General features: G+C 38.7%; 1 pseudogene; it reads right to left on the bottom strand.

Moving 5' to 3' along the window:
• Positions 1-21,353: 21,353 nt before the first annotated feature.
• LOC140517114 (glyceraldehyde-3-phosphate dehydrogenase-like) lies at positions 21,354-22,350 on the bottom strand (annotated as a pseudogene).
• Between the last annotated feature and the right edge of the window lie 3,815 nt (positions 22,351-26,165).

Here is a 26,165-nt window from a genome sequence, read left to right as displayed (position 1 = left end):
GGACAAGGTACCAGACTCTGGGGTCCTTCCTTACCCTAACTAAACTGCCAAGCATTCAAACTATGCTTCAGAGAGCACAATTTCCAATGGACTGGCCATGTTATTCAAATGTAAAACATACACTTGCCAAAAACACTATTTTATGGAGAACTCACACAGGATAGGTGATCACATGGTGGTCAGAAGAAGCGATACAAGGATACTCTCAAGGTCTCTCTCAAGAACTTTGGAATTGATTGTGTGACATGGGAGACACTGACACAGGACTGCTCAGCATGGCGTGCTCATATCAGAAAAGGTGCTGTGCTCTATGAGCAAAGCAGAATTGAAACAGAACAAAGTAAACGTATGATGCGCAAATTTGGAGTAACCACCCCAAATGTTCACTTGGACATTCATTTGGACTATCTGTGCCCAATCTGTGGGAGAACATTCTGAGCTCATATTGGTCTGATCAGCCACAGTCAGACACACTGAAACTTGACTTTATCATAGTAATGTCATTTTGGGTCGTCTTTGAGAATGAAGGACAACACTGACTAACTAGTTAGTACTAGTTAAAGCTTAATAAATGCCTTTCCCTTTTATAGGACTTCTTCCATTGATCAAAAAAACAAAAAGATGTCAAGTAGATTTAGTTTCTAAATATGTGAATATAAATTCCTTTCGAGTTAAAAATCACAATTTAATTGCCTCTTTCTTAATATGGGTGGTACCTCTGGTACACAGAGCTATAACCATATGTCAGAGACAAACAGCCTAAATGCACCTTCAATTCAGTCGAAGAGGGTGGTAGAGACCCCAGCACACCCTGTGGCCATTTTGAGGGAGATTAATGCTGAGAAGAGCAAAGGCAGGGTCTAGGTCAGGAAAGAACTCACCAGGGGTGCACCCGTTCCACATGGGAGGGACTCGGGATTCAGGAAGCCATTATGGGAAGAGTCTTTTTCTAACCAATTATTCTTGTTAATTAGGTGCTAAACTGGGTATTTGATTGTTCAGTCCACACTCCTTCTAAATTTCAGTGCTCTGGGGCAAAGCCCGAGTCACTACACCTTGGGAATGACTGTTGGCACAGATCAATTGTGAGGAACAACCGAAAGAATCACCTCATTGTCGGCCTTTGGAACTTCCCTATTTGCAAAGGTTCTTCCTTCATAGTAATGTTATACATGCCCAAAATCATCACACCACCCCAGAGTGTGTAGCCCTGGGCAGCAGGGTCTATAGACAGCGTGCACTTTGTTTCCCAGATGTTAGTTTTCCATTGAGTTCATAGTTGTCTTCCTTTCTGGTTTCTCCTTCAAATTATACCTTCGAGGAGACAACTACATTTATGGTTCCCATTTGCTATTTATTAACATCGATGGCTGAGCGGTTTCAACTACCAGAAAAAAAATGCTAAAAATATGGACATGGATCCATCCAAGGAACCTAAAAATAGTATAAAACAAAATAAAAAGAGAAACTGAAATTCAGTGTTTCTGCTTTGATTGCTTTTCTTAACTTGCAGCTTTAAATGAATGGTGAATGAGAAGAGGAGATCAGGATGGCATATTTGCATGGCTGCAAGACTATCATGGTGGGCATTTCAAATGTCAAGCCATTCAGAAATCTGAGCTATTTCATTCTGCTCTGGGAGGCGGGGAGGGTAGGGAACTACTTTTGACACCTTTTTAATTCAGGCACCGTAATTAACTATTTAGTAGCTGCTATGTGTTCTTTAGTCACTGGGCATTCAGGCAAGAAGGTTGAAGTGTTTCTATATGCTAGACACTGGGCTCAGTGGAATGTGGAGAAAGATAAATACATCAGTCTTGTCCTCTTGCTCCCATTCTGCAGGAGAGACAACTTTCAAAGACTTGGACATACAAGGTATATGAATTCAAAGGAAAGGTCATTTCAAAGGAAAAGGCACAGTTGTGAAGGGAGGAAGGAGGGTCACCAGGAGAGGCACCCCCAAGAAGGGAGATTTGAGCTGTCTCAAAGAAATCAGGGCAGCCAGAAAGTGGAAGACCTTTCCAGCCAGTGCAAGTCCTTACTCAGCTAACAAGCCCGAATTAAACACTGCTATGGATCAGACACTAAGTGTAGTGCTGAGTATACATAGAAAGGGGTGAGGGGTCCCTGCTCTCAAAGGTCTCACAACATAATGGGAGAGACAGCATTAAACAAGTCTGTACATACATAGGATAAACTGGAAGAGGGAGGGCACTTGAATTAAAAAGAGGAAACATTCTTGAAGAGGGTGGGGTTTTAGTTGAGCCTCGAAGAAACCAAGGAAGCCAAGACGGGGAGATGAGGAGGGAGAGCATTCCAGGCACAAGGACCAGCTAGAGGAATGAACAGTCTAGAGGCAGTATCTTGTTGAGGGACAGCAAAGACACTAGAATACATGAAACCAAATGAAAAGGGAGTCTGCTGTAAAAGTAGGAGGATGTCTGGTGATGGAGGACTTTAAAAGCTAAAGTGGATGCTACATTTGATCCAGGAGATGATAGGATTTATTAAATAGGGGAGTGAGATAGTCAGATCTGGGATTTAGGAAAGTTAATTTGACAGCTGAGTAAGGCTGGACTGAAATGAGAACAAAACTGAGGCAGGGAGACCAAGCCAAAGGTTGCTGCAATCTTTGTTCAACTATAATATGATGAGAGCCTGCACCTGGGTGATGGCAGTATCAGAAGAGAGAGGTGGGCATATACCAGGGATGTTACAAAGACAGACAAGAGAAGACTTAGCAGTTGATTGGATATGAGAGGTAAATGAGTGGCTAGTTAAGAATGATACCTAGATTGCAAACCGAGTACCTGGGAGAATGATGGTACCCTCAAAAGTGATAGAAAAATTGGTGACTTTAGACCTGTTTCTCTGTCTCAATGTCAGCTGAATGATGAGGACAGAAGCCCAATGTAGAATTTAGAACTGAATGAGAGGAAAGACAATAAATTTAGAGGGTTTTCTCAAGCAGTTTAGTCATGAAAGGTAGGAAAAAAAAACATGATAGCTAGCAGAGATGGTAGGATGAAGAGTGAGTTGTTCTTGTTTTTTAAAAGATGAAGGAGATATGGGTGTGTTTAATGGCAGTATAGAAGGAACCAGTAGATTGAATGGGATTGAATATTAGGAGAGTAGGAATAATAAGGGGGCAATTGGTGGGAAAGACAGGATGGGATGGGATTAAGGGTACTTGTAGAGAGGGACTTCTGCTTTGGCAAAGAGAAGGATCATCTCTTAATCTTAGAAAACAATAAAGGAGAAGTCTTTATTAGAAAAAAGGTGGTAGTCATAGATGGCCTCTCTATTCCTATATCACTCCCATTTATTTTGACCCCTTACATTTTTGATATGTAACTGAGCTACTGGTTGAGTGCTTTATGGGAATCTGTCATTTCTGCCTTTGATGGAATGTAGGCTTCCACTATGTCCTTGATTTTCCCAGGGTTATCTGGGAGAGATTGTGACTCCCACAGGCAATCCCTAATTTGGGCATTTCTCCCAATAATGATTTAGTCTATGTCTTAAAGTGACAAAAAAAAAAATTGGACCTAAGAGATTTATGGTTCTGATATCAAGTACCTGTCCCAGAATGGAAAAGGCAAAATTACAAAGCACTGGGCTAAGTGCTGAAGATTTAAAGAGAGAAGCAATGCAGCCCCTGTTCTCAAGGTGCTCACAGCCTAATTTGGGAGTCAAAATACATAGGAGGTTTCAGCTCCAAGTCAGATAACTTAGTTACAGAGATGATGCAATGGAGACGCCAAGGGAGGAACTGACCAGGAACTTCTAGTCCTGGAGGGCATGGGAGCATTCCTGGGATTCCTTCCATTATTGGCATGGGCCTGGTTCACATAAATCCCCCAGAGTGGGACCAACAACTCTAAACCAGTGGATTTAGGTCTTCCAGGGGCAGTTCAAAGGCTCTCCAAACCTCTTTAAAACCCATGGTGTTCACAGCACTTGATAGCTGTGTTGTAGTACATACTCCAATCCTAGAAGTCTGCCTGCTGAGGCATCAAATTGGGGGAAGTCATCTGCTGGGTATTGTTTCTGAGGAAGAGGAGGAGACAGGAGGAAACAAAAACATGCTCTAATATCACACAAACCTGTAGAGCTGGAGTAAGTGGCAAAGCACAGACAAGTGGAAAGTGGTTTAAGTATATGAATAAGGGGGAGAGATAGACAAATGTAGATAGGCAGATTGAGACAGACACACAGAGAGAAGAGAGAGGAAGGGGAGGGAGGGACAGGGAGGAGGAAGAGAATGATAGAGAGAGACAGAGGGAGAGATGGGTAGGGAGAGACAGAAACAAAGACAGAGAGAGACAGAGGAAGGGGAGACAGAGAGACAGAGAGAGATAGAGACAGAGACAGAGAGGAGGAATACATATATATATATATATATAGTGTGTATATATATATATATATGGAGAAAGAGAAAGAGGGAGAGAGAGAGAGAGAGAGAGAGAGAAGGGGAAGGAGACAGACAGAGACAGATACAGAGACTGAGAGAGAAAGACAGAAAGAGAGACAGAGACAGAGAGAGAGCCACCTGCTTAAGCTCTTGTTTAGCTGCTGCTAAGCCCTTGGACTGGAGTCTCTTAATAACTGAACCTGGATCTCATTTAAGGTGAAAAAAAATAACCCTAATTCCGAGGTGGCTTAACTTCTAATTATTTCATTCCTTTTGAAAAGGCACAGGTGCCAAAGATCTCCACCCTCCACTCTGTGCACTAAACGTTGTTTTGTCTTTTTTACTCTATTCAACAAAACCAACCAACTCCGGGTTTAATCCCCACTGATGCCGGGGCTCTCCTTCCCTTGGCCCATGGCTCGACATTCTCACCCTGCAGCCACTGCTACATCAGGGTTTCCTCTCAAGGATTTTAGGAGCAGGGAGGGAGAAGAGGAAATGATAGTGATTCTCAAAGCCAAGGCTGAACTTCTGTGTCTTTGATCTTCCCCTTCACAGACTCTGTGGTTGGTTTTGATTTTCAATTAAAATCACCCTTAGGTGAGGGTGAGCAGTGAGGTTTCTTCTAAGCCACCTGTATATGAGGTTTGGGGTTAGCACAAACAGAAAACAAGGCAGTTCATAGATTTCCCATTGAATATGGTATCCTCAGGCCCATGGCACAGCTTACCTTAAAAAATAAGTTTTAAGTATTTTTATTGGGACCGATTGCATTGTTGCCTCATATACTTCCCCCAAAAGCCCCAGAGAGATCTCCCACAAAGTAGATTCAACAAAAGCAATTCAGCAGAATTCCTTGTCACTTTCCACTTTCTTGTTTAGTTTGAACAACAGAGAGGCAGACATGGGCGTGGATTGTCATTTGTCTTTCCTTTTTGAAGAGGACCATAGATACCTTGGGTGATGGCTTGGCTTGTGCATGAATTGAATTGAAGTGAGGCAGAGTTACTCAAAGAGTCAACCTTGCTTTCTCTTCCAGTGTTATCAAAGTCCAGTGGCAGGACCAAAGTTAAGACAACTGGAGATGGCCCAGGATAGTGTCTTGTATGTGTGACCAAGCTCTAAACATCCACAGCACCTTTATGGTCATTGGAACAAATTGTTTTCATCCATATATTCCAAGAAGGGAAGTCTTCACGTTTGGTGTAGTCATCCTCCTAACTCACGGATGGATTTGAGGGCCCTTGGTTACCCCTCAACCTGATTTAGCCCATCGCCCAAGATGGCTTTACCAGGTTGTGGCCATTGTGCATGCTATAGTTCCTTGGAGCCACAAATGAAAGTCAGGTGAAAGCCAGACACCAAGGGGGATGAGCAGTCCAAAGAAGGGGTTGGAGAGCCCTTAACACCAGACATGTTAGTTCTCCTGGAACACTCCATGAACCGCAGTGTATGGAATGCTGATCTTGATGTCAGGATAACCTCAGTTCAAATATCACCTCTGATACATATTGACTATTATCACAACCAAGTTGTTTAATCTTTCTGAGAATCAAGCAACTCTTTAAGACTATAAATTACAGATGAGTTGTCATTCACTGTGGAGAAATTTCACAATGGAGATAAATCCCACTTGAAGAAAATCATAGGTCTTTGATGCTCCTGGAGGCTTTTATTGGTCTCTCTCTTTCCTCTAGGGCCTTTCTAACTCTTCATGATAATTCTTCGGGTTCTTTTGGTAGTAATGCTGGAATGCTTGGCAATTTCCTTCTCTCACTCGTTTTAGAGATGAGGAAACTGAGGCAAACAAGATTAACTGACTTGCCTAGGGTCACACAGCTTGTATCTAAGACCAAATGTGAACTCAGGTCTTCCTAACTCCAGGCCAGCAATCTATCCACCATACTCTATCCACAAAGAATCGGTTACAACCAAAACAACTTAACAATAACAACAACAAAAGCTATGTGACCTTAGGCAAGTTACTTACCCTCTTTTTTGCCTCTTTCTCCTCAACTGGAAAAGGGGAATAATAACAGTACTCCATTAATGAAATACTATTTGTCAAATGCTTTGCAAACTTTGAAGTAATATATAAATGCTAACTAGAATGGTGAGGATGATGAAGATGCTTTATGCAGAGTAGCATGGGGGGCCATGCCTTCACAGATTGGTCCTTGCCTGTCTTTCCAATGCCATCAGGGGAGAGTCTAAAGGCCCTTCCCATTCAAGGTCAATATGTGATCCATGAGTATGAACTTTGACTCTTTGCACTAATGTTTGTTCTTTCCTTTTAAATGAAGGGGATTAGAGATGGATGCCTGGGAACAGAGTCTGAGCCAAGGTTTTAGCCAGCCAGTCCAGTGTCTATGTTTTGAAGAGTGATGAAGAAAAATATTTCAGGATATTCACATCTAATGATGGCTGAGACCAAAAGTCATGTAGCAGTGAGGCCACATTTGGATGGGGACCTGGATTATATAGAAATCTCATTAAGCCTGAGTCTATTCTCCATAGATTTGAGGAGACAAAAGGGAAAGCATGCTACTACTGAGTTAGGGTGATGTCCTATTATTTCTGTATCTCCAAAGTAAATATCTCTTTGCAAAAGCTAATCAACTTCAAATGGTTAAATGGAACTACAGTGTGTATCATAGGCAGTTAACAATAGGAGAAACATGCCATAATGGGGGCTCAAGTTGATAGTATTAGAGAGATACCCTAATCCTTCAGAGGTACCTCTAGAACCCTGAGGGAAAGATGTAGCCAGTATCTCTTCAAGAGAGTAAGAACAGAGTCCTTTCTGAACCAGGTAAGCCTTTGTAAGACATCTCAAAATGATGGACAGGTCTTCTTGGGAAAGCAACATTTGACTAAACTATAAAGTTGCCTGATCTTAGTTTATGTGGGTCCCATAATCCCTTTTGCTCTATACTAAGAATGATTTGAGTTTGGTTTCTTTTTTTCCCAGCTGCCAAAGTTGGAAAATAGTTTGGATAGAAAAAGCTACAAACTTCCTGGGAAATCTCATCCTGTAGACAGACAAATTTGATATTAATAGATTTATGTATTTTTACAAAAAGCTCCAACAATTTGATACTTGTGAGAATCTCCCCTGTGACAGACATTTAATGTCATAATCAGTGGACACCTTAGTAACTGACAGGCAATCTTTCCCTTGAGGAATGAAAATGCTAGTCTGCAAGACTGGCTGAGGGCCAGTAGGATTGCCATCTATGAAAAAGAGGTCCTGAGAATGGAGGTGGGGCAGCAGGAATCCATCTCCATTGAACAAGCAACGATATGTTCTAGAGTAGGCAGATAAGAATAGAGTGCTAGAAGAGATGTGGCAGGCAGAGAAGCTAGGGAAAGGGCTGAGACAAAAGGGAGAGAGAACAAGGCAAGCATAGGCAAGACTGATAGATGGAGAAAGTAACAAAAAACAAATAAAACTTGAGAGAAATGAAGAAGAACCAGTAGTAAGAGAAAGTTCACTGGGCAATGTTTGACATATAATAGATACTTAATTGTTGCTTTAGCTATCTACCTACCTACTTATATATTTCTGTTTGACTGCCCATCTATCTAACGACTTAATTCATCAATAATTATTTTTAACGTGGAGTGGAATGTGAACTGAGATGCTTTAAAATGGAAATGTCAATGACTTGAGCCTGGTGTGACCACTTCCACTGAAATCTCCAGTTGGAAAGATGCTAATCTTAATGTCTAATACTGGTTCAGGGACAGGGAGAGTTTCACCCAAGACATTGACAAAATATTGTCATTTTAGCAATATCTGCCTTCAAAATATCCAAGTTGCTTGAGAGCAATAATTGTTTCCTTTCTTTTCTTGTGTCCCCAGAACCAATCACAATGCCTAGCACATATTAGGTGCTTAATAAATGCTTGCTGATTGCTATAAATATTATTTTTTTTGTTCGCCAAAGAAATGTTACAACTCTTTTATTTGGAGGCAAGAGAAATTTCTCTAAAGAAGTAAAAATAAAGAATAGATTTTGTCAGAAGAGATTGTCTGCAAAAGCTAGCCACATGGCTTTTCATTTCACCTGATTTACATAGCACCTATTACCATAGCATCACATTACAGGTAACCCAGGTGCAAAGAGAACCTTGAAATGTTCCAAGCCAACCATGCCTGGTGTTAGGAAGGCACTCAGCAGACAATCCATAGGGTTAATGGTAGATTGAGACGTCAACATAGCAACCTCAAGAAAATGCTCCTGTGACAGATGAGACAAAACAGACTTTTGATTATGCTAATGAGCATAGGAAACTCCCAGATAACAAAATTACCTCTAACAAAGCAGGTTGTTGCCCAGAGAATGATAGGTTAAGTGACTTGGCTAAGCATTACAAGGCTGGAATGTGTCAAAGGTGTCAAAGGTCTTCCTGACTGCAAGGCCAGTCCTTTATGTCATGATGACTCTCCTATTCTGTAATTATCATATTCATATTAATTTTAATTCATGTTAGCTATAATGTCCTGTATAAACTATAATTTACACACACACAAAAAAGAAGGTGTCAATTTACATTTAGCTGAAGTAATTTTCTCACCAGAAATTTCCTACATCAATGAAATTGCAAGGCTGTGCCCATGTACCTTCATATGTGTATGTCTGTACTTTATATATGTATATACATGCATGTATTTATACATCTGTGTATGTACATGTGTATATATGTAACTTTATATTGCATTATGTTGTGCCACATCATATTATGTTTTTATAACTATATTGTATCATGTATTGTATTATATGCTACGTATTTGATGTAAAATTCCAATTACTTCAAACAGATTAACAACTATTTGTAACATAGAATCTTAGGCTTAGACTTGAGACCAAAAAGGGATCTTAAAGACCACTTAATCCAATTCCCTTATCTTCTATGCATGTATATACACACATGTACATGATATATTTGTGTAGATGTATATTTAGTTATTTTACCAATTGTTTTCACACATATTATTTAAACTGATTAATATTAATAGTAGTTACTATGGCCATGGTAGAAGAACAGGTCAGAAGATGTGGGTTGGCAGCTCAGTTCTATTACTCACTATCCATGTGACCTTAAGCAAATTACACTCACCCAGAGTCAGGATCCAACACAGACAGGAAAAAGCTAGAGCATTTGATCCAATCAAATAAGGTGAAATCATTTAAGAGCTTTCCAATTCAACAAGTATTTATTTGGCACCTTCTAATCACCAGGTACTGTCCTGAGGGCTAGAGATTTGAAGATGACATAAATCGGTCATAGAAGTTTGCATTCTATTGGTAGGAAATAGATGTGGAGGTAAATAAATGTAAAATGCATGCCAAGTAATCTCCAGGGGTTGATGGTGGCCACAAGTCTAATACAAAGTAGGTCATTAACAATAGAACAGTCATTCTATGGGGTGCAATGGTAAGGGAAGAGCAGGACAGGGACACAGAAGAATGAAACTGACTTGAATAGGACAGAGGGAGCAGAGTGGTGATGGAAGAAAAGTGCTTTGACCCAGGCAGCCTGGAACTCCAGTGAAAAGGACCACAAAGCCTTAGAGAGATAGTCTCTCCCTTTTCAGTAGCAAAGGTAATACTGATTTGATCATCAATTTCTGGGGGGGAAAGGTGGAAAAAGGAGGATGATATATGTGCTCAAGACAAATGAGATGTACAGTCCCTGCTCCTGCTTGATAGTCAAGGCAGGAACTTGGTAGATTTCTGGGCTGAGGCTGGTAGAAAGATGAGCCACATTTCAGCTACTAAAGCTCTGTCTGGTATCTTACCCTCTGTTTCAGGACTCACTTCAATTCTGAACTGATAACGAAGAAACATGTCTGGAGGAGCGAGGATGGTGCAACACCTTGAGTCAAGGACGTAGGAAGATTGGTTGAAGGAATGAAAGATATTTATCCTGGAGAAAAAGAAGATTCGGGATCACTGCTTTTAAGTACCCAAAGAGCTATAAATTAGACTGGATTAGATTTGTTTCTTTTTGCCCTAGAAAGCAGAACTAGGAATAGAAATTTTAACCAAGCAATTTTAGACAAGATATGAGGAAAAACTGCTTAAATGTTATTGCTGTCCAAAAAAAGGAGTGGCCTTCCAAAGACCCTTGCCCCTCCCCCCACTCCTGGAGGTCTTGAAGCAAAGGCAGGACAATCACTTATTCAGTCTAGCATAGTAGGAGTCCTTTCAGAAAGGGGGTTGGGCTGCTGAGAAACCACTGAAATTCGGTACATGGATAGAGTGACCTGAGGGGATCTTTTGCTATTTATCTTACAGAGATACCAGTTCTTGGATGGCCCTGAAGACCGTTCCAATTCTGAGCATCTGCAGTTCTGTGATGCTATGACATCATCCTCAAACATACACAAACGAAAGAGGAAGGCAAGGGGGGTAAACAGCAGCCTCCAGTCTGTCCTGGGAATTCCGACTCATTGCTATCCCAGATGTTCTGAATTTCAGGGATGTCAATGTGTGTTTCATGATATCCTTGAACTTCTAATTATGTGCTGCTGACTGGATTATTAGTTGACCTTCATTATTAAAATTCACATAAAAAGAAATGAAGCTCAATTGAGAGCAAATGTTTTCCCCTTTAGAACATTCTTTCAGCCTCCTCCAGGGTAGGGATTTGATGCATAAAAGTAAATGGGATACTCTGATAATGGTTTATCAATATTATAATTGTGTGTGTGTGTGTGTGTGTGTGTGTGTGTTTAAAGCTCATGCTACTTCTCTAGTGATCAATGAGTTGGCAGAGTAATATCACATGAGAGTGCTTGGGCTGGGGTCAGAAAGACTTGACCTCAAAGACCAGGAAGACTTGGAAGGGCCAAGTCACACTCCTTCACTATATGGCCAAGGATCAATCATTTCATTTCTCTGAGCCCTAGTTTCTGCATTTGTAAAACAGGAGCAATATTACCTGTACTACCCAGCCCTTCGTTGTGAAGTTCAAATGAGGATGAGATCATATAAATAAAATGCTTCATACACTTTAAAACACTATGTAAATGTCAGTCCCTAGAAAATAGTAGTGACAGCAGCAACAGTAGGAGTAGGAGCAGTAATAGTGGGGATAGGGGTGGTAATAGTAGTAGTAATTAATTTTACTAGTAGCAGTAGTGACAATGGTAGAGGAGAGTAGTGACAATTGTGGTAGTGGTGGCACGAGGAACAGGAGGAGTGGGACTGGGGGTAGTAGTATTAGTAGTGGACAACATCATCATCCTTAATGTCATCACATGTACCAAACGTTATAAATTTTCATTGGAGGGAAGCTCTATCTAAAAATCACTTTTTTTATTCAAAATGATATGACTAACTTGTATAGATTCGTTTTTTTTTCTAAAAATATCAAGCCTGACTCTTGGGATCTGGGATTTTATGAGGCATTGGCTGCTGGCCACCATCTTGTGGACACATTAAATTATTTTTACCAACAGCAATGTAAAAGCTGAAAGGTCAGAGGTCACTTAGCAGTTTCTAGTCTGTCTTATTTCTGGTTCAACATCAGAAAAATAAAGTGACTGGATAAGCATTAAACATTTGGTTTCAATACATCCAAATTTACCTTTCTGAAATTTTACTGAGGCTTTTAAAAAAAAAGATCACTGTCACTTGCCAATACTCTCTTTCCAATGGAACCCTCCCTTTTAACACAGAGATGCAATTAAGCAAAATAAAGAGCACTTTGATGATGTCTAAGAGAATACGGCACATGGTGCACCTGGGGTCCATCACCTTCTTACCAAGAGGAGGCAGGTATGTGTTACCAACAGTCCTCTAGTGTCAAATTACATTCATCTGTGTTCTGAAGACTTTTCATTATTTTTTTTTGCATCACAAAGAGGCATATAATGAGTCAGAGAACTGTCCTCTAGTAAAGAAGACCCAGGGTCAAGTCCTAATTAATCATAACTGGCTATATGACTAAAGCAGTAGGTAGTTTAATGGGTTGAATGTTGGACTTAGAATCTTTCTTCAGACATCAATTAGTTGTGTAACCATGGGTGGCAAGTCATTTAACCTTTCTGAGCCTCTGTTTCTTCATCTGTAAAATGGGTTTGGACAGGATGGTTTCTGAGTTTACCTGCAGCTCTTGATCTATAATCATCATATATACACACACACATACACACACATTAAAAATAGATATAATACGATGGAGGCAGAAGGGAAGAAATCAGCAACTGGGAGTATTTGGAAAAGATTCATACAGAGGGTGACTACATGACCCCTGGAAGAAGTTAGGGATTCCTAGATGCAGAGGTGGACAAGGAGCATATTCCCAATATGAGAAATGACCAGTGCAAAAGTGTGGATCTTGGAGATGGACCACTGTATATGAGGAATAGTAAAGTCAGTTCTTCTGGAATGTAGAGGATATAAAGGGATGAAAATATGTAGCAAGGCTTAAAAAGAGTATGTTAGGACTAGGGTGTGAAGTGCTTAAAATGTCTAATGGATTGGTTAAATCTGATCGTAGGGGCAATAAGGAGCTATTGGAGATTATGCAGTATACAGGTCTGACATGGAATGCCTATATGAGAATCTGTTGTGTTCAGTTTGGCTGTTGTTGTTCTCTCCATCTATATTGGCTCTGGGCTCTGCATCCTTCATTTTTCATCAATTCTTATGACATCCCATATTTCCTTTAATTTTCGTATTTGGAAGAAATATTCTATCACATTCATGTACCACAATTTGTTTAGCCCTTTCCCCATCCCTGGGAATCTACTTTGTTCCTAACTCTTTACTACCACAACAAAAGTGTTGCTAAGGATATTTGGCTATATGGGGCCTTTCTTTTGGTCATTGACTTCCCCAGGGCATATGCCTAGCAACAGAATCTCCAAGTCAAATGGAAGAGACTTTGTAGCTACTTACTTTGAACAATTCCAAACCGCTTTCCAGAATGAAAATTCACAGCTCCTCCAATAGCATTGTAGCATGTCTGTTTTTTCCCCGTAACCCTTCCAATATTGGCTATTTGCATCTTCTGCCATCTGATGATTTGTTGGGGGTGAGGTGAAACCTCAGCATTCTGTAGATGTCAATTATGTAGCTGTTAACATTTTGCAATTCATCTGAGAATCATTTGTTCCATATCCTTTGATTACTTATCCATTGACTATTATTCACTACATATTAGTCCCTTATAGAAGATATTTAATTCAAATATTTTTCTCAATCAACATTTTCCTTTGTGATTTTAGTTGTGGTGAACCATCCACTTTCAGCAGGACTTGAATAGGACTGAAAAAGACTCCACATTTCATCTACTCAAACTCCCTTATTGAAAAGATAATGATTATGAGTTGCAGAGAAATTAAGTAACTTGCTTGAGAGAATATAGTTAACAAGTCACAGAGCCAGAATTGGAATTCAGATTTTGTGTCTCTAAATATAGTGTATCTGTGCCACACTATAATGATGGCTTTTCATGAGTACTCTAGGGGAAGCTATGCCTTTCATTCATCTTTGTATCTCTTGCACCTCGTAGTAAACTAGTCACTTCACAAGTGTTTAGTAAGTGATACCTGAATCACATTTTTAGCAGGATAAATCTGTTGTGATTATGTTCAATGTAATACGGGCTACAATAAACTAAGTGGCTGCTTTAGAATGAATGGGGTGTGTGTATTTCTTTACCTTACAATAGAATATCTGTTTCATGTTAGTTTTTTCAACATTCCATGGAGACTCTAAATGGGAAAACTCTATTCTTCCAGATAGATGATAGATGATAGACAGATAGATAAATAGATTGATAGATAGATGTTTCTGTATACACATATACATCAAGGGTTATATCAAGAGTTCTTAATTTTTAAAAATTATTTTTATCATAGACTTCTTTGGGAGTCTGATAAAGAATGGAAATCTTCTCAGAATAGTGATTTTAAATGCATAAAATAAAATACTTAAGATTCTAAATGAAACCAATTATAGTGGGATACAGTTATCAAAATATTTTTAAATATTTTGATATTTAAAGCCCTTACCTTGCATAGCTTTCCTTTAAAGTTATTCAGTGAGACTGTAATTTTTTTTCAGAAGCTGAGAAAAAAAGCAGAGAAAGCTATTTATATTAAACTCTTCATACGTTGTCTGTAAAGGTGGGGCTTATAGCCTTAGTGGCAGTATTGAAGCCAATGTCCAGATGAAACCATAACTTAGAGACTGATGTCTTTAAGTGTTTGGACTTTGGGACAAATAATAAAAAATAAATAAATTGAGAAAAAAAATACTCAACTCCAAGTGTCCATGCACATGAGCATGTGTGAGCCCGCACAGACACACACATACACACACACAAATTATTCCTAGCTAGAGGGGATATCATGTGGCACAGTGGCACAGCTCTTCCCAGAGCTCTGGATTTGGAGTTAAATGTTCAACTCCTGACTCGTCTGCCAACTCTTTGTGCAACCTCGACTGACAGACTTAAACTCTCTGGCCTCCTTCCTCTCATATGAAAAATGAGAGAGTTGGACCAGATGACTAGCTAAGTCCCTCCTACTCCAGAGCTATGCTTTCCAGTGAAGTCCCTCCTATGAACCCCCACATGTTTGTGCCCTTACTGAAATGAAGTCCTCTCTGGCATACAGGCAGGGATGTTGGTCCCGTTAGGTACAACACAATTCTAAAGCTGCCAAGTTGCCGTGGAGTACCACCCACCTTCCTTCCCATTTTATGCCATGGGGCACAGCAGTACTTCTGAGAGGTTTTTATTTTCTCACTGAGGGCTGTGCTTTTCCTAAATAAACATGATTATACCCTAGTGAAGCTGCAGATGGCTACGAATGCTAAAAATAAAACAGGCAAAATGGAGAGACTTCAATTAGATGCGGGCTTCTCAACAATTTCACTTCTAATTGGCTTGTGGTTATTCCACAACTGGGAATTGGCCCTTTTCAGTAGAAAGGAGATTAAAGGTCTGTGAAAAAGAGAGAAATGAAATACAATGCCAGACATGCCTGAATCCTGATCTGGAGCAAAAAGGCACCAAATAAATTGTTAAATTTGTACTTTGGGCTAGCAAAGGCACATCTTTCTCATGTATCTTAGATCACAATATCAAAGAAGAGAGAAGCAAATTGACATTGAGATAGGAGTAAATTACCTTGTCCTCCTTGGATTTCTAGGGTATTGGGAATCATGAACAATGGTTTAAGGCCAGAGATTCATCAGTTACACAGTTCTATAGGTCAAAAAAATTTTCCAAGGTCCTGTTCTCTTTTAAATGTCTGGCTAGCTTTCTAGCTCTAAGTTTAAAGCAAAGGAGGGTATAACCAGTCATCATTCCACTACTGACATCTTTCTAAATGTAGCTGCTCTCCCAATTCCCAGCTGAATTTAAGTCGCCAAAGCATGTCTATTCCTCTCAGGCTTCTAGGAGTAGTAGCTTTAAGGGCTTAGAGGGATCTTGTCTAATGTTTCATAGCTTGTGAGCCCCCACCAATGTGCTTCCCTACATGATTATCAGTTGAGAATTGTTTGGTCAACTAAACTTAAGTAGTATTTATCGAGAGATATTTACTAACCCAAACACAACCCCCCCACACACACACAAAGTCGGAAACCCACTTTCTGACAACTTTAAACAGAGACCAAGGAAAAGTGGGCTCAAGCTTAGAAAGCATATGTAGCAAAACGACAACTCATAGGCCTTGAAAGTCTTTCTGTCGTGTTCCTCAAGATTCTAAATCTTAGGTAGAGTGTAATTTTCTGTTGGAATCTTTGTAAAAGTGTCAGTTTGTGTCTGATGTGTCATTGAGTTTTCATGCAGGTACTGTCCTCAGTTATTGAAGACACACTTCTAGGACATGGATGAGAAGATGGGGATTTCGGAAGTCTTCTATAACTCACCTGTCCAAGACAAGGAAAAGGAAACTGGGGTAGAAGCCAAAGTGCTCTCTCCTCCTAAGCCACTCTTTCTCAGAGGTAGGACTCTCTACATTCTACCACTAAATATTTGCTCAATTCCCAATTTCTCTGGATCCTGAACTAGCTTGATATGTAATAAATGATCCCTTTTGTGCAGCCAAGTTTTCTAAACCAATCCAAAAACTTTTCTATTATATCACTTCTAGTTCTTCTAATCACTCATAAGAGACATCTAAATTGATCTTTTCACATCTATTAAGGTACATTCCCACATGGTTAAGGTACTAGGAAGTAGCATTTTATTACTTACCTCAAATTAAATGAAGTAATTTTATTTAATCAAATGACCCCTACCTTTAAATTAAAATAATAGAGAATGATAAGACCAAATAAATTGTGAATTCAATTTCCTAACTCAACTTCTCTTTCTTATCTGGAAAGTTCCCATTATACATGACAGCATGTAAACTAATCCTGGTGATACGTGACTTTTCTTTATAGCTTTTGAAGAAATCTTCGGTCTATTTCATGGGTCCAAGGAAATTGCCAAAGGACAATGGAGCCTGGGTATTGGGTAAAAGCAGGCATTATAGCTCACTGGGAAGAAAGCTGGGTTCAAATTAAGCATTGCATTAAGCTCATGTTATCTTGGGCTAATCACTCTCCCTCTCTGGGTCTCACTTCCTCAGTTGCAAAACAAAAGAATCAGACTAGATGGCCTCTACAGACCCTTCCAGGAGATCATTCCCACTAGAATATAAGCTCCTTGAGGGCAGAGCCTTCAGCACTGAGCAAAGTATCTGTGATACAGTAGAGGCTTAATCAATATCTGTGGAACACTGAAGCAAAAGATAACTTGGGGTAGGGAATTGAAAGCACCCATTGGACTCTGACATAGTAACTGTCAGTGGATAACTCAATTAATAATCTCTGTGTCCCTGGCAACTCAATGACTATAAATTACCTATGAGAAGCCCATCTATATTGGTGGAGAGGGACTTTTCATACCCCATAAAGATAAAATCATAACTTTAGACTCTACCTCCCCCCTTTCCAAAGGGGATGTACATAGGATATGTTTGACTGAGAAAAGAAGTAGACCAGTCACATAACAAGAATGAAAGACCCTAGCTCAAGGGGTTTTAACCTTTTTTGTGTATCACAGAAATAAAAAGGCAGCTAGGTGGTTCAGTGGAAGGAATGCTGGACATGGAGTTGGGAAGACTTAAGATCAAATCTCTTCTTGGACATATAATAGCTATGTGACCCTAGGCAAGACACAACCTTTCTGTACCTCAGTTTCTTCATCTGTAAAATGGGGATTTATATAGCACCTTCCTCCCAGGGTTTTATGAGGATCAAATGAGAGAATATGAGTAAAATGTTTTGGAAACCTTAGAGCTCTCTATAAATGCTATCATCATCATGGATCCCTTTGGTAACTTGGTAATGTCTATGAACTCCTCAGAAGAATGTTTTTAAATGTATAAAGTAAAATACAGAAGAAACTAATTATATTAAAATAAAAGATATAATTTTCCCTCCTCCAAGTTTTTGTGCCTCACAGTTAAGACCCTCAGCCTAGATGCACAACCTGAGTGCAGCACCAATACCCAGGGAGTAAAGGAGCCAAAAGTTCTCCAGAGCACTGAGTGGGCAGTCTGAAGAATTCTGCTGAGTATTCTGCAGAAAAGGAAAGTATAGACACCCTGTTATCTGCACCTGTGGAGGGAGAGCCCACAAGAATGAGACGACAGGGCCAACTAAGTCAGAAGCAAAAAAAAAAAAAAAAAAAGATGAGCTCCCTGGCATCCCTGAGCCTTGAGAAAATGGAATATTAAAACATCAGAAAGGAATTAGGGGTACACAGCTTGTTTAAAAAGAGGAGGTTAAAGAAGTATCACATGAAGAGTCAAGAAGATATATACACATGGGCAGAGTTCTACCAGCTTGAAAGGAGAAGCATGACAGTGCCCATACATGGAAGGATCACAAGAGGGAGGCACAGAATGATACTGTGATGGAAGTAGACTGCCTTGGTTTTCCTGAATTCTTAAGGGAGTGGGAACCTGTTAGCTGAGGGTTTGAAGAAAAAGACTTTGTCAGTTATAGAAAACTACAGTGGAGGGGGGGAGACAGAGATAGACAAATGCATGGGGAGAGACAGATGGGCAGAGAGAGACACAAAGAGAGATGGCTAGAAAGACAGAGATAGAAACAGAAGAACAAAGACAGAAATGAATGGAAGAGACACAGAGGTAAACCTAAAGACAGAGACAAACAAGAAAGAGAAACAAAGAAAGAGGGAGGGAAGCAGAGACAGGGAGACAGAACAAAGGCAAAAAGGGAGATAGACTGAGAATTGCTTATTAAGTCAGCAAAATGTCCTTCATGAGTCAGCAGCAAATAGGGTGGAAAGAGGCTTTAAACTCTCTCCAGTTCAGGTGCAGTCACAGATCATTAACACAAAGATATGCAGAGTCAGATCAAAGGGCAAGGGGTTACTTAGTTCAGAGGCCTTTGAGACCATGCTATCCTCTCCTTCCAAAAGCTGGCATGGAGATTGCGTAGTGATAATAGAGGATTTCCTTTCCATGCATGTCTGTGGGATGTCTCACAGAAAACAACAGAATGTCTCATAATGTTTTGCCCTGGCTGGCTGATCATTTCATCTTCCCAATTTCAGAAGCAGTAATGTTAGTGAAGACCTAAATATGAACCAGGAAGAGGAGTTTATTGGTAAAGTGAAAGGAGAAGAAACTTGGGAGGAAGTAAACAGAATATGCTAGACTTTGGGATGAAAAGAGGGAGAAATGTTAAATTGTAGAGGGATTTATGGTCTAGTCTTTGGAAAAGTTGGTTCCCAAGAGTTCATAGAAAAGCGACAACTCTGAGGTACCACAGCACACCTATCAGATTGGTTAACATGATGAAACAGGAAGATGATAAATGTTGGAGAAGATGTGGGAGAGTTGGAACACTAATTCATTGCTGGTGGAGCTGTGAGCTGATCCAACCATTCTGGAGAGCAATTTGGAACTATGCCCAAAGGACTACAAAAATGTGCATACCCTTTGACCCAGCAATATTGCTTCTAGGACTATATCCCCAAGGACCCAATGGGAATGGGTCCCACATGTACAAAATATTTATAGCAACTCTCTTTGTGGTATCCAAAAACTGGAAACCAAGGGGATGCCCATCAACTGGGGAATGGCTGAACAAGCTGTGGTATATGAATGAAATAGAATACTATTGTGCTGTAAGAAATGATGAACAGGAAGACTTCAGAGAGGCCTGGAAGGACTTATATGAACTGGTGCTAAGTGAAAGGAGAAGAACCAGGAGAACTTTGTATGCAGCAACAGCGTGCGAGGAATTTTTCTGGCAAACTTAGTTTTTCACAGCAATATAAGGACCTAAAAAATTCCCAATGAACTCTTGAAGCAAAACACCTTCCACATCCAGAAAAAAACTATGGAATTGGATCACAGAATGAAGCAGACCATTTTCTCTTGTGTTATGTTTTGTTTTGTCTTGTTTTATGGTTTCTCCCATTCATTTTAATTCTTCTTTGCAATATGACTAAGGTGAAAATGTAATTAATAGGAATGCATGTGTAGAACTTATGTAAGATTGCACACTGTCTTGGGGAGGGAGTGGGGAAAGAGAGAGAGGGAGGGGAAAAATCTAAGATATGTTGAAGTGATTGTAGAAAATTGAAAACAAATAAAATAATTTTAAAAAAGAAAGAAAAGAGAGATTCAATCATAGGAACAGCAGATTCTTAGAGGTCATTTTGTGCAATGTCTCATTTTACAGATGAAGAAATTGAGGCTTCAGAGGATGTGACTTTCCAAGGTCACATATAGACAGTAAGTGGCAAAGCCAGGATTTGAATTCTGATCCATTGCATATCAGTTTCAAGTTGTTTTTGTTTTTTTTTCCATCACATCAAACTATGTAAGTTCCCATGGATTCACTTATCATTTCTATGTTGATGATTCTCAAATCTACTTATCTAGCATGCCCAATCTCAAGACTTTTGGTATCTGTATCTCTATCTATTGGAAAATTCAAACTGGATGTCCCATTGACACCTTAGATTCAGAATGTCCAAAACTGAATTCATTATCTTTTCCCCTAATACATACCCACTTCTCTATCACTGTTGAGGGTAATACCCTCAAAACAAAAACAGACCCTGCCCTCAACAAACTTATATTCAACAAGCAAAACTGAAAGACCATATGAGAACAGAAGATATAATTCACTACTCCATCATGGATTGTTTTCCTTTATTATGAGGATGGGTTCAGTCTTTAGGGAGAGGGGCTTTGAATTGACTGAAAAGACAAAAGACATCATAAAATGTATTTTTTAAGACTGTGAAAGTTACACAAAACAAGAATGCAGTACACAAAAAAATAAGATATGAGGAAAATTTAAGTACATAGACATTTTTAATTATGAAAAGAAAATCTACATGCTATACTTTAGGAAATTTTGCAGAAAAATCCACAGAAATGTTGTAAGTAAACTACCAAGTAACAGTTGGTAGAATCTCTCAAACACTAATAGATAGAAAGCTCAAAACGAGCTGATGGAGTCTGAATACAGGCAGAAGCATACTACTTTATTTTTCTTTCTCTTTCTTTCCTTCCTTCTTTCCTTCTTTTTTGTTTGTTTTTTCCACAAAGTGACTAATATGAAAATATATATTTACATGTTTGCACATGTATAAGCTATATCAAATCTACTTACCATCTCGAGGGGGGGAGAAGAAGCAGAGAGGAAGAGAATTTGAAAGCTGAATTTTTTTTTGCTCTGAATATGGTGACTTTATTGATGGTACACAATACAGGACTCTAGGCTTCTCCCCCCTACTGCAGGGCTGTAATGGGACAAGGATGTGAATGGGACATAGTATCTCTAGTACAAGAACATAAGTTAGGAATGTAAGCTCCCCAGTGGTAGAACTCCTTTTTTTGGCTGGGGGTGAAGATCCATGGCTTTCCACTTTACTCCTTGGAGGTCATGTGGACCATGAGGTCTTTCGCACAGTTGCTGTAACCATACTCATTGTCATACCAAGAAATGAGCTTGACAAAGTGGTTATTGAGGACAATACCAGCACCAGCATCAAAGGTAGAAGAGTGGGTGTTGCTGTTAAAGGCACAGAATATAACCTGGTCCTCTGTGTAGCCCAAGATGCCCTTCAAGGGTCCCTTTGATGCCTGCTTCACCACTTTCTTGATATCATCGTATTTGGCAGGTTTCTCCAGGCAGCAGGTCAGATCCACAACAGATACATTGGGAGTAGGAACATGGAAGGCCATGCCTGTGAGCTTCCCATTCAGCTCAGGTATGACCTTGCCTACAGTCTTAGCAGCACCAGTGGAAGCAGGGATGATATTTTGGGCAGCACCATGCCCATCACGCCACAGCTTACCAGAGGGGTCATCTAGTGTTTTCTGAGTAGCAGTAATGGCATGGACTGTAGTCATGAGTCCTTCCACAATGCCAAAGTTGTCATGAATGACCTTGGCCAAGGAGGCCAACCAGTTGGTAGTGCAGGAAGCATTACTGACAATCTTGATGGAATTATGATATTTGTTATGGTTCACTCCCATCACACACATTGGAAAATCAGCAGAAGGGGCAGAGATGATGAAGGGCTCCACCCTTCAAGTTAGCCCCTACCTTTTCCATGGTGTTAAAGACTCCAGTGGACTCTACAACATACTCAGTTCCAGCATTTCCCTATTTGGTATTGGTGGGATCACTCTCCTGGAAGATGGTAATGGCTTTTCTATTGATCACCAGCTTCCCATTCTCAGCCTTGACAATGCACTTGAACTTGTCATGAGTGGAGTCATATTGAAACATATAAACCATGTAGTTGAGGTCAATGATGGGGTCATTGATGGCCACGATGTCTACTGCACCTGAGGTGAATGCAGTCCTGGTCACCAGGTGAGAAATACGGCCAAATCCATTGACTCTGACCTTCACCATCTTGTTTCTGGGATGCGACTGAAGTAGCAGCAGATTCTGGCACCAAGCTTGGGAGAAAAGCCAAAAGCCTGAAAGCTGAGTTTTTTAAAAAGATGTTAAAATTGCTTTTCATGTAGTTGGGAGAAAATGAAATATTAAAAAAATAAAAAGAAAGCAACCTCAAGTTTAGCTCACCCAGAGACATAATAGTCAAGCAATAGAATTAAATTATTTTTTAGTTGCCAGCAACATAGTGAAAACAGCAACAACAACAACAACAACAAACCTTTTGTATTCTTAGGGCATTAAATTAGAATAACAGAATTATTCCTTATTTACAAAAAATCAGAGAGGAAATTATGATAATTGAAAAGTAGAATATACTGAATAGATATCAGTGTAAGTGCCAAATGAATTCATAAGCAAAAGGTGTCAAATGCTTGAACAACAATTTAGGATACATTTGATACAAAAAAAATTCTCAAAACATATATATCACAAAATAGAAAACAGTAATTTTGCTAAACTCTTCTTATGAGTAGAGTACTATCTTGATAAGCAAACCAGGGAAAGACAAATCAGAGAAGGAGAATTATAGATCAATTTCATTAGAAAATATTGATGAAAAATATTAAATTAAATCTCTATAAAGTTATAATAGGAATATATGCAGAAATTTAATCTCTACAAGTTGGATTCATATTGGCATGTAAGGATCATTCAACCCTAGAAAAACAGCTACAACAGTTAATCATGTAAGCAGCAAAATAGTAACACCCCCATTACTGTTTCAATAAATTCAGAAGTTTTCTTTGCCATAATATAGCACCTGTTAATTTTAAAATCTCTAGAAATATAAGCATAGAAGGGATCTTCTTTAATATAATTAAAATCACATGTCAAAAACCAATAGCTAGCATTGTTTGTTCTGAAGAAGACTTCCCAGTATAATCAGAGTTAAAATAAAGATGACAAGTCTCCTTACTATTATGTGGTCTAGTTCCAGAAATGCTAGCTCTAGCAGTAAAGCAAGAGAGCAACATTAAAGTTGACAAATTGACAAAGAAGAGACAACATTGTCATTCTTTGCAGATATATGAGATTTAGACAGGGAAGGGTCCTAAAAGGTCATCTAATTCAACTCCTTATTTTTAAATGTATTTATCTTTAAAATCATTTTTTAAAAATTTCATTCTCTCACTATCCCCACCCACATTGAACAGCAAAAAAGAAAGAAAACACTCATGATAAATATGCATAGTTCAATTAGTACCCATATTGACTATGTATAACTATTTGTCTCATTCTGCATTTTAAGTCTATCACTTCTCTACTAGGAGATTAGGAACATGTCTTATCTTTATACCCTGGACTCATAGTCAGAGTGCTAACATCTTTCAAAGTTGTCTTTTCTTTTTAAAGATGTCATCATATAAATTGTTCACCTAATTCTGCTCACTTCGCTCTGCTTTAGCTCTTGGAGAGCTTTCCTCTGAAATTATCTGTTCCATCATTTATCATATACCCCTTATTTTACAGTTAAGGAAATGCTAAAATCCAAGGAGGTTAAGCAACTTGCCCAAGGTCATATAACTTATAGGGATCAGAAGTGGGGTTTATATCCAGGTCATCTGATTCTTTATGGACAGTTGGGTGGTGCAATGAATAAAGTGGTGAGACTGGAATCAGGAAAACTTGAGTTCAAATCCAGCCTCAAACACTTATTAGCTATGTGATCCTAGGAAAGTCACTATTTGCCTCAGTTTCCTAATTTGTAAAATAAGCTGTAAAAAGAAATTGCAAGCCATTCCAATATCTTTGCCAAGAAAACCCCAAAAGGAGTGAGGAAGAGTCAGACGCAACTGAAACAACTGAATAACAATCACCTCTAACTCAAGTTTATTCCACTCTACCACAAGATAAGTTAAGGATTCTCTTAGAAAATTTCAGAGACTAAACTAAGTTTAATCACTTTAGTAGGTAGGAAAATGCAAAATGAAGCCACAAAAAATAAGAATTTTAATGCAATACTAACAAAAATGAGGAAGCCGCAACAACCGCATAATGTACAATTATCTGGGAGTTTTCCTACATAGATTAAATAGGAGATTTAAATAATTACAGCTGTAAGGTATTCTTTACAGAAATAGAGAAAAAATCTTGGCTTTTGCTTGGGTCATGTCAATATGATCAAAATTAAGATTTTGCCTAATATTTTATGTTATGTCTTTCAAATTATTCAAGTGATATGTTACAGAACTAGAAAAAAGGATAACAATATTCATTTTTTAGAACAAAAGGGCTAGAAATTCAAGAGAAATAATGAGAAAATATGCAAATATAAATAGCAAAGTATTACCAGACCTCAAACTATATTATTATTGAAGTTATCTGGCACTGGTTAAAAGATATAATAAATAATAATAAATTTATAGATAAATGAAGTAGATTGGATAAATAAAAAAATGAAACAACCAGAAATATCATTCTAGAGTTTGATAAACCCAAGAAGCTAAACTACTTGGGTAAAGACTTCCCTTTTCACCAGAACTGCTGGGAAAACTGAACAGAATCTGGCAGAAGTTATATTTAGAGCAATATATTATACCATATACCATAATTAATTCAACACTGATACATAACTAAAATATACAAAATCACATTATAAAAAAATAAGGAAACAGGTAGGCAAGTGTGCTGGTAAATGTTTAACAACCAGCTCGCCAGAAAACAAATGTATGCATGACACATTTGTAGGTTAATCTAAATTATTAACATTATCCCATCATTTTCTCCAGTCTAAACAAGCAACAAAGCTTAAGGTGACTCCAGCATACTATGCTGGAGAGGTACCTCATCCTGTTAATGAGATAATCTATATAATTATGAATAGGTGGAGAATTATTTACTGTACAAGGGGAAAAAGATAAAATAAACAAATTTAATTATATAACAATTAAATTTACCAAATTTACAAAATCAATGAACATATAAAACAAGAAGAGAAATTGTCAAATGAAGGAAAGTTTGGATCACAGCTGAGAAAAGACTGATATTTAAGATTTATTAGCAACTGATACAAATATATAATATTAAGAATCATTCTTTTAACAGATAAGTGGTCAAAGGACATGAATTATTTTCAAAAGATTTGTTAATTAGAAATGACTGTTTCAAAGATGTTTTCAATCATTAGCAGTAAAAGAAAAATAAATTAAAGCAAATCTGAGATTTCATCTCATACTCTTCAAATTGATAAAGATGGTCCCTACACATACACAAAGGCATGCACACATATATATACACACACAGAGGTAGAACAAATACTAGAGGGGATAAAGGAGGATTAACAAACTCTTAGAGAGTCTGTAGACTGGTCCAACCATCCTGAATTGGTTATCAATTTGAATTTATGCAATTTGACCCAATAATTTCTCTACTGTGCACATCCTTCAAGGAGGTCAAAGAAAGAAACAAAGATGCCATACATATCAACATATAGATAGTGATAAATCTTCATGGTAGCAAATAACTAGAAGCAAAATGAGTATCCACATAAAAATTCTGGTATATAAATACAGTGGGTAGAATACTGTGCAGCAGGAAAAAGATGAATATGGAGAATTTAGGGAAAAAAAGAGATATATAGGAAGGAATACAGGACAAAATAAGTGGAACTAGAGAACAACATATTCCAGGAGAATAATGGTAAAGCCTGTATGAGCATTTCTGCTTATTTTGTTGTTACAAGAGAAAACTCAATACAAAGGGTTAATGGTGGAGAGGGAGGTTTCTTCCCCTCCCTCTAAGAAATAACTTTGACGTTAACAATAAAA

Source organism: Notamacropus eugenii, chromosome 1 (assembly GCF_028372415.1).
Source record: "Notamacropus eugenii isolate mMacEug1 chromosome 1, mMacEug1.pri_v2, whole genome shotgun sequence".
Lineage (NCBI taxonomy): Eukaryota > Metazoa > Chordata > Mammalia > Diprotodontia > Macropodidae > Notamacropus > Notamacropus eugenii.
Note: the sequence above shows the minus strand (reverse complement) of the source record. Positions and strands in the feature narration are given on the sequence as shown.